The sequence below is a fragment of the Podarcis gaigeae genome, assembly GCF_964106915.1.
Source record: "Podarcis gaigeae genome assembly, chromosome: 16".
NCBI classification, from domain to species: Eukaryota; Metazoa; Chordata; class Lepidosauria; order Squamata; family Lacertidae; genus Podarcis; species Podarcis gaigeae.
In genome coordinates, this window is record NC_139693.1 from 31,237,105 (window position 1) to 31,249,964 (window position 12,860).

Consider the following 12,860-nt stretch of genomic DNA (forward strand, 5'->3'; position numbering starts at 1 on the left):
TTGATGCTTTGGTTGGCAGGATGGGACAGTACACAGCATAAGTTTAGATTTCCGACCTCAAGCTCAAAAAATAAGACTTGGATGCTTCTGAATTCCCAGTTTGGTTCTTTCTCAGCTCAGTTTGGCTCCTGACAGTTGCAAAGAAGGCATATGTAGTTCATTTGTCCTTCGCAATGCATAGTCTGGGAGCTGGCATATAAATAAAATATTTCAACATGAAGTGGCCTCTATCTCCAGTGGCAATGATGTAGAGCATTTCATCCCATAAACTGCAAAAAAGTGAGCGAGACTGCAGCTGGATTCCATTAAGCAAGGCTTGCTGTTGGAGCCAATGTGAAATACTGTGATCTATCTTTCTTCCTCTTCTTCTTTTTAATGGAAGCTGTGTGCTGGAGGAGGTATGCATGTCTTCCTCTTTTCATTATATTCCTTACCAACTTCCACTTTTATCAAATTAAAATCAGCCTTCTGCAGCCCGAGTCCGGGATCAGTGTCATCTGCTTATTTAAAAGCTGAAGATTCCTACAGTGCCAGTTCGCTTCACACAGTTTGTGCTGAATGCATTTAATAATTGATTTTTACCCCTATTAGCAAGGGGGGAAGTGTTGGCACACAAGGGGAAGACAGCAAACCCTCTTTTAAAAAAGTAGAGCTCATAATCTGAGCGGCTTCAGGGCGGGGAATGCCCAGGGTAGAGATCAACATCTATTGCATGGGGGGGTGGAGGGTAGAACAGGTTTAAATTAATACTAGAAGATCCAGCATTCTCCATCCACTAGTCTAGTGCACTGGTGAATTTTAATGTTGCACGACAAAGGAATTCTAAAGCAACCTTGTTACCTCTTCAGCTTCCGACATGTCCTCCCAGTCTGCTCCCTCTTCTTGCTGTAACCACTCATGGTCATAACACCGCCAATCCCTGGGCTCTGATCTTTCTTTGGGGGTTCCCACCATTCCTCTGCATCTAGCCCAGGGGGCAGCAAACTTTTTCAGCAGGGGGCTGGTCCACTGTCCCTCAGACCTTGTGGGGGGCTGGAGCATATTTTGAAGGGGAAAATAATGAATTTCTATGCCCCACAAATAACCCAGAGATGCAATTTAACTAAAAGGACACATTCTACTCATGTAAAAACACCAGGCAGCCCCCCCCCCAATAACCCAGAGATGCGTTTTAAATAAAAGCACACATTCTGCTCATGTAAAAGCACGCTGATTCCTGGACCATTCGTGGGCCGGATTTAGATGGCGATTGGGTTTCATCCAGCCCCTGGGACTTAGTTTGCCTACCCATGATCTAGCCTGTCCCTGACACTAATTTGTATTATCAATTCTCCTTGCTGTAGCCAGGTGGAAAATGTAGAAAGCTGATATATAGGAATCTACCTTACTGTGAGCCAGACAATGGTACTCATAGCTCAGTATTGTCTACGCAGGGCTCAGCAAACTTTTTCAGCAGGGGGACGGTCCACTATCCTTCAGACCTTGTGGGGAGCCGGACTATGTTTTGAAAAAAAGAATGAATTCCTATGCCCCACAAATAACCCAGAGGTGCATTTTAAATAAAAGGACACATTCTACTCATGTAGAAACACGCTGATTCCCAGACTGTCTGCAGGCCAGATTTAAAAGGCAATTGGGCTGTGTAGGAAAAGACCTATCAAGGAAATTGAAAAACACCTTCATGTGCGTGACAACGGTGGCAAGAGTCTTAATAGCACAAGGATGGAAGAACGAAGAAATCCCGACCAAAGAACTGTGGCAAGAGAAACTGATGGACTATGCGGAATTGGCGGAATTTACACACAAACTACGTGATAAGGACAACTGTGACTTTAAAGAAGAATGGGAACCTTTCACAAAGTACTTAAAGAAACATCAAAATGAATTGGACTCCTTGGCAGGTTTTGAATAAACATACACAATTTTTTTATTGGTAACCTATAGACAGATAAATTAAGGATCTTTACAATTTTATAATATGCAGAGAATAACGTGCTGAAAAACCAGAGAGAGGAGCTGAGGGAAGTCAGGGGGGAGGGGAAACGGAGGGGGGGATGAGGATGATGTGTTTTTGACAAATTGTTATGTTGAAATTCCTAATAAAAAATATTTAAAAAAAATTGAAGGCAATTGGGCCAGATCCAGCCCCCGGGCCTTAGTTTGCCTACCCATGATCTGTCTACAGCAGAGGTGGCGAACCTATGGCACGTGTGCCAAAGGGGGCACTCAGAGCCCTCTCTGTGGGCATGCATGCCGTCGCCCCTTCCAACTCCCCACAATCCTATGATTTGATGGCTAGACCGCCGGGCTGTGCTTCTAAAGCCTACTTTTTGCGGGAGGGAGCTAAATGCCTCTGGGGTTACCGGCAGTTCTGTACCAAAGTGCCTTAAGACAGCGGAATGGAACGTTCACGTTTCAGATGTAGCCCATGGGCAGCAAACCAGCTACTTGCGCATGCGCCCCTACGAACTCTGTGCTGAAGCCCCTTCCCTTCCAAGCTGCGACCAATGGCAGCGGAGCGCTGAACCGCTGCGCATCTCCGGACTTCACTCCAGGTTTTCCTTTTCACCTGCTTGGTCAGCAAGCTGAATTCTCTCCCATTGCTATGAGTGCAAGATCCTCCCTGCTAGGGGACACACAGCAGAGGGCAAAGGAGACTCTTTTGTTTTCTCCATAGGATTGTGGGGGGTTGGAAGGGAACCCGAGGGTCACCTAAGTCCAACCCCCCTGCGATGCAGGGATCTCAACTACAGCATCCATGGCAGATGGCCATTCAGCTTCTGCTTTGAAATCTCCCAAAGAAGAGCTCCTTGAAGGGAAATTATCAAAACGGCCATGTTGTCTGGGAGTAATTCCCCTTTTCATTATTTCCCAAACAAAGTTAATGCAAACTTTTACCTTTCGATAAAAAGTTTTTTGTATCATTGCAAGCTCTGGTATTGTGTTTTTCATTTAAGACAAAAGAGGATAATGTATGAGGGGGTTTTTCTGAACTAAAACCTCAGTATTCAGGTTAAATTGCCGTGTTGGCACTTTGCGATAAATAAGTGGGTTTTGAGGGGACGCGGGTGGTGCTGTGGGTTAAACCACAGAGCCTAGGGCTTGCCGATAAGAAGGTTGGTGGTTCGAATCCCCGCGACGGGGTGAGCTCCTGTTGCTTGGTCCCAACTCCTGCCCACCTAGCAGTTTGAAAGCACGTCAAAGTGCAAGTAGATAAATAGGTACCCTTCTGGCGGGAAGGTAAACGGCGTTTCCATGCGCTGCTCTGGTTCTCCAGTAGTGGCTTAGTCCTGCTGGCCACATGACCCGGAAGCTGTACGCCGGCTCCCTCGGCCAGTAAAACGAGATGAGCGCCGCAACCCCAGAGTCGTCCGCAACTAGACCTAATGGTTAGGGGTCCCTTTATCTTTAAGTGGGTTTTGGGTTGCAGTTTGGGCACTCAGTCTCTAAAAGGTTTGCCATCACTGGTCTACAGTGACTGGCAGCAGCTCTCTGTGGTTTTAGGCAGCTGTCTCTTCCAGCCCTACCTGGATATTCCAGAGGTGGGGCATTCTGCATGTAAAGCAGATACTCTACCACTGAGCTACAGCCACATCCCAGTGATATTCTGATAGATGCCAGCTGATTGAGAGGAGTTGCTAAATGGCTAGTTCCAGAAGTGGTGTGAGAGGGTGCAGGACTGGATCCCATTCGAGTCATCCAGATGCTCCAAAATCATCCTTAGGAAATTGTGAGAGGCATTGTGTGAGCGTCACAGTGCCTGAACGTGTGAATTACCAATAAGGAAGGTTGAAATATATATTACAGTACTTTATTCAAGGGTTTTCTCTCCCCACCCCCAAATAAAAATAGTTTTATGCAGCTGTCCATTTTTCGTAGGATAATATGCCGGATTTCTTTCATCCTCCCTTCAGGACCTTGGAATCAAAATCTGTTTCACGGTAAAACAGTGATGGTCTGGACCACCTCATCTGAAGCTTCCTTATGCAATAGCACCACCATTGGTTCATCTCTGATAGGCAAAGTTCCCTTTTCTGCAAGTTGTGTTTTTCAACTGTGTGTTGCAATGGTGCCCTGGTTAGCCATTGCTGCTAGAATTTGTTGTCTGTTTACAATGCTGTCTGAAATTATTGCCAAGGGCATAATATCTGTTTTGAGCAGCTACTGGGAGCATTGCAGGCTGTGGGCAGGAGACACATTTAATCTGGAATGGCAACCACGCATTGTGAAGGTTGATGGAAATGTTTGCCATCTTCCTCGCTAGGTCTTTTTTTTAATGCATAGTTTATTGAGGGTTTTTATAGGGTTTTTTTTTGTAACAATGTAAGTAATGAACATATTCAATAACGTTTAACAAGCGGCATGTCAGTTCATAACACCAATAAGAAGAGCAGGCATATGTAATCAAAGCTCGGGGGGGGGGAGGAATAAAGACATAAGGGGGGAAATTTAGAAGGAGAAGCAGGAAGGGACAGGAGAAGGAAGGAAGAGGCTCTGGCAAGAACCCCTGTTGTGAACAGATCACATGAACAGTTCTAAATAGGAATCCCAGATCTCAGAATTATTTTTTCTTTGTGCCACCAAACAAAAACAGCTCTTTCATATGTGGCAAGGGAGATCCTACAACCAAGGAGTTATTGGGGGAAGCCATTATTGTGCTGCAAAATCAATTGCTTGGACACCAACAAGGGGCAGAGAGTCCAGCCCTGCTACCCGTCTGACAAATTTCTGGAGCTCCTAGATGGGCTTGAAAAGAAAATGAAAAATTCTACCGTGTTGTGTTTCCTCAGAATGCTTCTTCATTATTTGCATGTGCACAGTATTTCTAGCCAGCTCTTCATTGAATGCTTTAAATTCCAAAGCAAGGGAACAAAGTAATAAAAATGAGCAGAGGAAAATGAATTCACAGAAATTACAAATTTGTATAAACAGGTCAATTTAGCAACTGTGGTGGACTTGTTGCACACAGAGGAATGGTGGGTAAGGTAAAGGACCCCTGGACGGTTATGTCCAGTCAAAGGCGACTATGGGGTGCTCATCTTGCTTTTCAGGCCAAGGGGGCTGGCGTTTGTCCGCAGACAGCTTTCCAGGTCATGTGGCCAGCAGGCCTAAACCGCTTCTGATGCAACGAAACACGATGGCAGAAACCAGAGTGCACAGAAACGCTATTTACCTTCCCATCACAGTGGGATTTGTCTACTTGTCTACTTGCACTGATGTGCTTTCGAACGGCAAGGTTGGCAGAAACTTGGACAGAACAACGGGAGCTCACCACTGTCATGCAGATTTGAACTGCTGACCTTCCGATCAGCAAACCTAAGAGACTCAGTGGTTTAGACCACAGCACTACCCGCGTCCAGAATGGTGAGAGGGACCAGCTGGGGAAACACTAAGGAAAGAAGACTCAGAGCCCGGGGAGTGGTGGTGGGATGACGATGAGAGGTCAGAGGAGGAGGAATTGGGAGAAGCTGAGGAGGTAACAGGGCTTGGTGAGCTGAGAGAGTCTGTGGCAGAAGGAGTCCAGACTCTGGAGCTGAAGCAGGAGAATGGGAAGAAGGCAGCCAAAAGGCAAAGAAGAGTCAGGCTGGTGAAGAGTCGCAGATGTCTCTCCCCTCCTGCTGTGATAAGTTTCCCCTCTCCCCTGTCTCCCAGAAGAGGGCTGAAACAGCAGTGACAGTGCAATCTCTCATTTGCTTGGAGAAAGCCTTGCAGAGGGTGGGGACTTAGACGGCTGTGAGGAGACAGAGACTTTCAGTCTCAGCAACTGATCCATGGGACAAGACCTATCAGGGATATGAGCTGCTGTGCTCATTAAGCTTGACACTCAGCCTTTGTGACACTCACACTCTGAGTGTGACACTCACACTCTGAAGACTGTGGTTTTGCTAATAGTGAACTCCAACTTTGAATGGTGTCATTTACTGTCGACTTGCTCTGTGACAGCAACTTAAGAATTCTGTCATAAGGTACATACAAGCCAATCTACATCAACAATAGTTAAATAGCTAAATACATGTGTAAAATCAGCAAAACAGTCAAGCAGATGGAAACAGATTAAACAACCGCAACAGTTCCTGTCTCACACAAAGTGGACCCTACTCTGTAGCTTTTGAGTAACTTCACAGCCTTCAGCATCCCCCAGCTCTCCAAAGGATCCAGGCTCTCGCTCTGCGTGGAGTGAATTTTTGCCCACAAGCATCCCACCGCAGCAAGGAACTTCCACTCCTTAACCACAGTAGCCACAGAGCAAAAACATGGGTGCACACAAAAGGGGGGGCAATAAACAACAGCTGGTGTGTGTCTCCCCATTCCAGTGCTCAAGGTCAGTAGGGTTACCAGATAGAGGCGTGCAGGCAGATTTGTTAGCCTTCCTGAGCATTCAGGGTCCTCCAGTGTCTTCATGAAAGTGAAGTGGTTAGTCCAGATGAGCAGCCATTTCTGTCACAAGCTCTTCCTACTCTTGAGTAGGACCCTGGCAGAGACACATGCCTGACTGGCATGTTCTCTCCCTCCTGGTCGATCGTTCGAAGCTTCAAAAGCTTTCTTCTGCCCGAGCATCACAGCGACCGATGCCAACAGACATCGGCACACTTAGGGATCCACAGAGTCTTTGCAGCTTGCGGAACAGATCTCAGCAACTCAGCATTTTGGCTAATCTACTTTATTTACATATAAACACACACGGAGCACTGCAACATGGCTCCCTCTCTCTCTAGCATCAGACAGCAAAGAGGAAAAAAAACAAAGGACAATAGTCCCACTTCACCGAACACAGTAACACAAACATCCTGTCTCCATCACTTCCCACATTGTGGAGTCAAAATATACACCGTCATGTGATAGACAACAATCCCATGACTGCAATCATGGAGCAGGAATCAACAATTTCCCCCTCTTCCTTGAGCACATGGAACATGTTGCATTGATCTTTCATGATTTAAGTTTTATAATTTGACTGCATTTCTTATTGTTTGCTTTTTGTGTGGAAAATTCAATAAGAAAAGCTAATAATAATAATACTTATAACACTTTCCCGTTCAGACAACGGAGGAAATGGCTGCACCTTCCATTGTCTCACATAATATGACGATGCTGCTCCAATCATGTAAAATATTAACTCGCAAGGAAAGTACAGTTCTGTTTTATGCGTACGCCAACAGAATGCATGGGGCAATTTCAAAGCTGAAATCACCTTTCTCTCAAAGAAAAAGCAGTGACAAGGCACCTGAAGCACTGTCTCCTCAGCTGACCTCGAGAAGCGAGGAGGTCTTTCTGGATGAAAGCACCATGCCCAGTGGAAAGACATTGAGGGTACTCCATGGGCAGGCTCAGGTTGGCTCATTCGTGTCAGAGAGAGATGCTAGACTGGAATGGGAAATAATCAGAACTGACAGAATCTTTGGATTCTCTGCTCCAGGGAAATTTATAACCCTGAACTTGGCACCTGTTCAGATTACAATGTCAGGCAGCTGCATCACTGTGGAGACATGCTTGCTGTGACTAAGGAAGCTTCATTTTTGTTTGTTTTTTTAATGTATTAACCCCGCCCCCCGTGCAACTGAATCTATGGACAAGGAACAAAGTTTTTTGAGCATTTAGGGTGCCATCTCCCTCTATGGCCTAGGACCCTCGTACCTACAGGACCGCCTCTCCTGGTATGTCCCATAGAGAACCTTACAGCTTTCAAATAAAAACATTTTGGAGATCCCGGGCCACAGGGAGGCTAGGCTGGCCTCAACCAAAGCCAGGGCTTTTTCGGCCGTGGCCCCGATCTGATGGAACGCTCTGTCACAAGAGACTAGGGCTCTGCGGGACTTGACAACCTTCCTCAGGGCCTGCACGACAGAGCTGTTCCACCAGGCCTTTGGCCAAGGCACAGCCTGTCCCCCTCCTTCTGTAATCCTCATAGAACTCTAGCCCAATGGTTGCCATTAATCTGACTCTGAATTGATTTTAAAATGAACTGATTTTAGAATGTATTTCAATTAATTGATTGTGATTTTATTATGTAAACTGTGTTATTTTTACTGTTGTTAGCCGCTCTGAGCCCGGCTTTGGCTGTGGAGGATGGGGTGTAAATAAATTATTATTATTATTATTATTATTATTATTATTATTATTATTATTATTATCATCATCATGGACTGAACGAGACGCAGCTACTCAGGCCCGATCTGCACTATATATTTTAAGTGGCATCATACCACTTTAAAGAATTGTGGCTTCCCCCAGTGTATACTGGGAAATGTAGTTTAAGGGTGCTGAGAGTTGTTAGGATGAGAGACCTTTACTCTTCTCACAGAGCTACAATTCTGAGAGCTCCCCAGGTAGCAGGATTGATTTTTAAACCACTTTGAGAACCGCAGCTCTGGGAGGGGGAAAGGACTTTTCTAACAATTCTCAGCACCTTTAACAAACTACAGTTCGTAGGATTATTTGGGGAAGCCACAACTGCTTAAAGGCGGTTGATGCTGCTTATAATATCTAGTACAGTTGGTCCTGCTGTTCTTTTAAACTGGTTTTTATATTTATAATGTTTCTAATTGTTTTTAATATGGATTTGTTTTGACAGTTTTATATATGCTATTGTGACAGTTTTATATATGCTATTGTATTGGAAATCAGGGGACGCAGGTGGCGCTGTGGGTAAAAGCCTCAGCGCCTAGGGCTTGCCGATCGAAAGGTCGGCAGTTCGAATCCCCGCGGCGGGGTGCGCTCCCGCTGCTCGGTCCCAGCGCCTGCCAACCTAGCAGTTCGAAAGCACCCCCGGGTGCAAGTAGATAAATAGGGACCGCTTACCAGCGGGAAGGTAAACGGCGTTTCTGTGTGCTGCGCTGGCTCGCCAGATGCAGCTTTGTCACGCTGGCCACGTGACCCGGAAGTGTCTCCGGACAGCGCTGGCCCCTGGCCTCTTAAGTGAGATGGGCGCACCAACCCCAGAGTCTGTCAAGACTGGCCCGCACGGGCAGGGGTACCTTTACCTTTACCTTTATTGGAAATCACTTCAGGAAGCCTCATGGGAAGTGATTCATAAATTATCGTTAATATTAATAATAATATCATCCTTATATTCTGGTTCTACAAATGCTGGGAACTTAGCCCTTCAAGGGGAGAAACTGTCCCATTGCAAGTTTTATACATTTTCAGAACTATGTAGGTTTGTAGATTTTATTAAGGAGCCACTTATCTCTTCCCCTGTAATCTGAGTGTTGTCCTCTGCTACCTTATTAACAATTAGAGATTATTTGGCTTTGTTTTTGATTCCTCTGCCTAAGTGGGTGCTAAACAGACCATTGCAGCAAGAGGTGTTATATGTGGCCTTCCATTGCCGGAGCCATTTTTTAATGCAACAAAATAAACAGCCTGCCCTTGGCTTCGTAATGCAGTTACACAGCCTGATTGCTCCTGTGAACATAGCTGCTACCAAATGATTGTTTACTGCTGTTCAACATACAGCTGGCCTATAGGACATGATGGATCTAGTGTCCTTTGCATCCAGTACAGCAGAGTATTAGGCTCTGTTATTAATCTGTTTGGGCAAAGGCTCTGAGAATAAGAAGGAAAAATAGCTACTGCCTCTGGAGGAAACTGGCTACTCTTCAAAATCAAACTGATTAGGTGGTTCTGAGTTTCTTTCTCTTATTTGCTGCTTGCATGTTGGAGGGGGGGGGGATATCTATCCGGACTTTCTTGGCCTTAACTTTTGTCTTGGATATTATGTGCTGTTTGAGGCTGCTCCCTATTTCAGTTGTCTTTTAGCACTGAGAGGAAAAATAATCTACCGGAAGTTCTATTCAAGAGGGAATAATATTTCACCTTCCTGGCTATCTCTCACACACAAACAAACACACAGACCAAGTTCAGGTAACTTATTGCAAGTGTTTCTGCATTACTCCCAACGGTTCCTTCATTTTTCAGAGACTCTTCTGCCTCAACAGGAGTGGGAGAAAAAGGAATTGTGCAGTCTTGAAAAGGACTGGAGGAGAGTTAATAGAATGTCACTTCAAGGGTTGGGACTATCTGGGGGTAAACCACATGGATGTTGGCATGTAATTCAGTCCACTGATAGCTTATTGATTCTGTCTTCCTAGAAGACAAATACAAAGTGGGCCACATTGGATCTTTCAGGAGATGAATGAGTGGGTTCACTTCTGTCTCCTTTGCTAAATGTGTTACACTGAGCCCAGGCTACCTCTTTGGAGTTGGTTTTATCACGGAAAGGCAAGATATCTTGTAAGGGTTCATACAAGAGAGAACCAATTTTTAAAAGAATGCAATCTATAGAAGAGATTAAATATAAAAACCTGCCTGGATCATCCATACAAATTTTGGCATTATTTTTCCCTATACAAACTGCCTCAGTCAATCAAGTGGGCAAATGACATTGAATCTGATATTTCCATTGCCAAATGATAGGCTCATTGTTTAAAATCTCTAAGTAGTTGTTGGGGAGAAAAGGTAATAAAGGAAAAAGAAATTGCATTAGCCAGTTCGGGGGAATATATCCCTATTGGGTTTGAAAAAAAAAGCCTGGTAAAATTATTCTGACTCTTTATCACCTGAATTTAAAATACAGAATAGTTCCCAGGAAAGATCAAGAACCTAGGATTACAGTTTGTAATAGTTTTAAGATGAGTTTGCAATGAGAGGCAGTCAGGGATGAAAGATTGGTGTGCAGTAGAGCATCTGCTTTCATGTTGTAGCCAGGATTTTTGTTGGGGGGGCCAGAACCTCAGATTTATATTGATTTACGGCTACCCCCATGTCTGCTTTACCAGATAGGGCTGGGAATGTCACCAGTCTGAAACCCTCTGCCAATCAGTGTAGACAATACTGAACTAGATGGGTCTGATTTGATCTAAGGTAGATTCCTGTATTCCTTGCTGAGAGAGCTACGTTTGACAGCTGGGCAGGACAATCCACCTGTCAATCGATGGCATCAGATGATTGACAGGTTATACACCAGTCACAGGTTATACGAGCCACCGTTTCTTCTTTAGTTGTACAAATAATACAGATATACCAAGATAGGCTGTTCCCAGGATGCTGAATGTATGGAACACATTTTACTGCATTGTAATCTGTACAAACAGGTTTGTCAGCATCTAATCAATCCAATACTAACGGGAAAACCTGCAATTGCTGACTTATTTCATGTCAAGGATAAGTTTGATACTATTACACTAGTTGTAGCAAAATTCCTCTCAGAGGCAGTGAAAATCTGAAACTAGTATGTACAGGCTCCTCTGTTGGCTTGTGAGGCTGATTTTACAGCTTAATAACTGTTGATATTTTTTTATTGCCTGTTTATCGTCTTCCAAAGCAGCTACTCTATTCCCAACTTAAGAATGGAAAGTGAAATACTAGTGGACGACAAAAGAGGTTTAAGATGCTCTCAAGGAAAATATGGTATAAGCACCAATAACTGGGAAACACTGGCCTGCGAGCGCTCCAGTTGGAGAACAGCCTTTAACAAAGATGTCATGGACTTTGAAGAGGCATGAACTCAGGGTGAAAAGGAGAAACGAGCTATGAGTAAGGAACGTTTGGCAAACCATGATCAACTCCTACCCAGAAACCCCACTGTGGAAGGATGTGTGGATCCAGAATTGGCCTCCACAGTCACTTACAGAGTCACTGTTAAGACCATGCTCACGGAAGACAATCTTACTTGGCTACAAGTCATCACCAAAGAAGAAGCTATACCAAACTGTTGTAAATGTGTCCTTTCTCTGCAAAACCCTCACACCCCCTTTAATTTGTTCGTCAGTTTTTCCGCCAAAGCTAACCGCCATACTTTCTTACGTCACAAGCAAGTAGTAGGTCCTCTGAATGGAGAAATGTTCTTGGGTGACATTGAGAAGGCAGAACTACTCAACACCTACTTTGCCTCTGTCTTTACCCAAAAGGAAAGCAGTGCAGAAATGCTCTTGAGCAGGCATCCCCAAACTCAGCCCTCCAGCTGTTTTGGGACTACAATTCCCATCATCCCTGACCACTGGTCCTGTTAGCTAGGGATGATGGGAGTTGTAGTCCCAAAACAGCTGGGGGGGCCAACTTTGGGCGTGCCTGAGCTTGGGTGACATTGAGAACAGAACTGCTCAACACCTACTTTGCCTTTGTCTTCACCAAAAAGGAAAGCAGTATGAACACAGAATAAATGTTGCAATTGCAGAACTGCAGCTGTAGATAGGAAAAGAGGTGGTTAAGGAAACACCTAGGTACTTTAAATGAATTCAAATCTCCAGGGCCTGATGAGCTGCACCCAAGGGTACCAAAAGAGCTTGCAGATGTGATCTTTGTTTATTATATTTGAGCATTCTTGGAAAACAGATAAGATCCCTGCAGTTGGAGGCAGGCAAATGGAAGACTGATACCAGGAAAGGTCCTAGGAACAGATTCAATGGTCTGCCTGTGAGCACTTAGAAAAGGATGCTGCAGTGACCAAGACCCCGCATGGGTTTATCCAAAAACGAGTCACGTCTGCCGAATCTTATTTCTTTATTTGATAAAATTGCAGGCTTTGTGCAATGTTGTAGGTATAGTGTTATACTGATTTCAGTAAGGCTTTTCAAGGGATGGCTGTGGGATGCATTCTGGATTACAGGGGGTTGGACTAAATCATGCACCCCCAAAGTTGGCCGTCCAGCTGTTTTCGGACTACAACTCCCATCATCCCTAGCTAAGAGGACCAGTGGTCGGGGATGATGGAATTGTAGTCCCAAAACAGCTGGCGGGCGGAGTTTGGGAGTGCCTGGACTAGATGATCCCTGGGGAATCCCTTCAAACTCTAGGATTCTATAGAGAGCTCTCTCACATCCACCATCTTTTCCCGCCTGCCTCATGGAAACCTCCCTTGG